The 2,772-nt window shown below is 50.0% G+C and overlaps 1 long non-coding RNA gene across 1 annotated transcript; it reads right to left on the bottom strand.

Moving 5' to 3' along the window:
• Window positions 1-1,517: 1,517 nt before the first annotated feature.
• LOC120544621 lies at window positions 1,518-1,996 on the bottom strand. Its single transcript, XR_005636525.1, has 2 exons — window positions 1,814-1,996; window positions 1,518-1,716 (listed from the first exon to the last, which is right to left on the bottom strand). It is a non-coding gene; the product is annotated as an uncharacterized LOC120544621 (long non-coding RNA).
• Between the last annotated feature and the right edge of the window lie 776 nt (window positions 1,997-2,772).

Below are 2,772 nucleotides of genomic sequence, written 5' to 3'. Positions count from 1 at the left end.
CAAGGCAAGCAGAATGGCAGTGAGTGCTCCAACTGTGTATTTTGTGGTTTTGCCAGTCAATATGGGGGTTGTGAAGGCTAAGCCAAGGGAAACCGAGGATAAGAGGGGAGGCAGAGGAGGAGACTACCTTAAACTGGATGGTTTCTTTGTGATTGCCGGACAACATGAGAGAAACGGGGACAGTTTGGTGGGTGATATTGGCAAACTGATGGCCGTCTATAGCGGTTACTGTTATAGGCTTAGGCAGGGGCTTAACAGGGATCTCAGCCTGTGTGACCAGGTTAACGTCAAGGAAACTATCCTCAGCACCAGAGTCAATGAGAGCAGCTAATGGGAGAGACAGATTCCTGAACTGGACTGTAGCTGGGATAACTAGACGGGGTGCTGTGGGCATTGAGTCAGGTGTAGCACTCGCAAGTACGCCCACTTTTACCTGCGAGCTTTGTCTTTTGGGCGAACCGGACAGTTAACAAGGAAATGAGTGCGGTCCCCACAGTACATGCACTCACCAGCCCGCATGCGCCGTTCCTTTTCGGCAGGGGACAGACGAGCACGGCCCAGCTGCATGGGCTCGTCTAGTTCCGTGGTGGGAACCGCTGAGGTGTGTGGGCGGTGTCCGAGTGGTGGTGTTGCTCGGGTTGCAGAAAGCGAGGGGGCCCCGCCTGCAGTGCGGACCCGACCGCCCCTCTCCTGTCTCCTCTCCCGTAGCCTGCTGTCTATTCGTGTAGCAAGGGAAACGAGAGAATGAAGGTTAGCAGGCTCATCACGAACAGCTAGTTCATCCTTAATCGTGTCACTCAAACCGTTAACAAACGCTCCCTGAAGAGCTTCGTCATTCCACTTGGAATCGGCTGCCAAGGTCCAAAAATCAATGGCGTATTCAGCCACGCTACCCGTGCCCTGTCGTAGCTTCAACAGTCTCTTTGTGGCGGTCCCGGCATGGTCCGGGTGATCAAACACAATTTCCAATTGAGAGGAAAAATCGTCAAACGACAGGCTGGCAATCTGCTGAGTAGAACAAGCCGCTTCTGCCCAAATCAACGCTTTGCCCCTCAGTAACCCCAGAGCGTAATGTACCTTTGAGGATTCCGTGGAGAAGGACAGGGGCTTCTGTTGGAACACCAAGCGGCACTGAAGCAGGAAACCACGGCATTTGTTCAGTTTGTTCAGAGGTTGTAGGGGGTTCCCGAAGGGCAGGAGCGGCTGCAGAGCCTGGAGCAACTGTAGGAGGAACAGGCGGAGGAGAAGCAGAGGGAGGAAGAGTAGTGAGTGTTACCAGGTTAGCTACCTGAGAGGTGAGCTGAGATACTTGATCCAACAACCGCTGGTTGTTATCCAATAGAGACCGGATGTGTTGGTCGTGTTGTCCCAATAACATTCCCTGTGAGTGGAGGGCGCGTTGTACGCCATCACCCGTTGTTTCATGTGGCATCTCTGCTGAGTCCATGTATGGCCAGTTCGTTCTGTTAAGCTTGGTGGGGACTCAGGCGCAGAGACGGACACACGGACAAAGAGGGTGATTAAAGATGTTGTTTATTCTGCGTGTTTTGGCAGAGAGAAAACAGTTCAGGGTGGAGCAGCTTCAGACCGGAATAGGAGCTGAGTGGGGTGGAGAGCTAGTAGCACTGAGAGCTGGATGACGAGGATATCAGACAACAGATGAGCAGGTTGCGGCGTGGAAGTGGCAGGCAGGCAGGCAGCAGGAACAGACGGGATCTGATTGAAGGAGAGACAGGTTACAAACGTGGCAGAGACAACTACAATGTTGAGAGGGTAACAACTGAACTGAGATCGCAGTACGGAGCCAAGTTACCACAGGTGGTGTAGGAACGAACTGGCGCTGGAGAGGTGGCCAGCCCGGGTAGATAACTGCTGGTTGATTGGTGACAATGAGCTGCAGCTGGAGGTAATGGCCACGCCCCCTGACCTAGATCCTCTGACTGGACTGCACAGCAGGAGGAGACAGACACAGACAACACACACAGGGAAAAAGGGAAAAGGAAAACAAACGGGGACAGGAACAACAGTGCCGGACCGTAACAATCCCGGAATGCAGTGTGAACTAGCCAGACCCTTCTCAGTAGCGTTGTGTAGGAAGGTCTGGCAATGCCAACACAAAGGAAGCGGAAGGTGACGGACATCCGGCCAAAATGAGAGACATCCGTTGGGACCTAAAAAAGCTAGGAAATTAAAAAAACGTCCTTGATATAGACTACTTAAAGCCTGACAAGATGGAATTTCGTGTGATACATGATCCTATGATTCTTGCATAATCTCATGATATAGCGAGAATCCAGCTGCTGTGCATGGTAAAGTCTCAATTTCGGCATAAATATGATAAACCAGGCATGTTAGGTTTCGGCTACTGTGTGACATCGTCATTTTGGCTACCTGGGAAGATTGTTGGAATTACCTGAACATGGATGCATCTCTTCTTTTGTGCTTGACAATGCAGTATTTCGGAAAGACAATTAGATTTATAAAAGCAAACTTAACATTTTTGATGAACCAAGTGTGAGTTCAGTCATTTATATGCTATTTCAACTGCCGATACAAAAAAGATAATAAACATTGATTAATATGAACTAGTCATGGGTTATCTGAATAACTGCAACCTCAGATATTAATTTGATCTGCCTCTCTGGCATTTCTTTCTTCTTTCTGTCATTCTCTTTTCCTTCTTCCCCTTTCTGTTTCCCTTTTTTGGCATTCCCTCCTCCCTCTTTCTCCATTTCTCACCACCTCCCATCTTCCTCTCCCTCTTCCCCCATC

Source organism: Perca fluviatilis, chromosome 16 (assembly GCF_010015445.1).
Source record: "Perca fluviatilis chromosome 16, GENO_Pfluv_1.0, whole genome shotgun sequence".
Taxonomy (NCBI): domain Eukaryota; kingdom Metazoa; phylum Chordata; class Actinopteri; order Perciformes; family Percidae; genus Perca; species Perca fluviatilis.
Note: the sequence above shows the minus strand (reverse complement) of the source record. Positions and strands in the feature narration are given on the sequence as shown.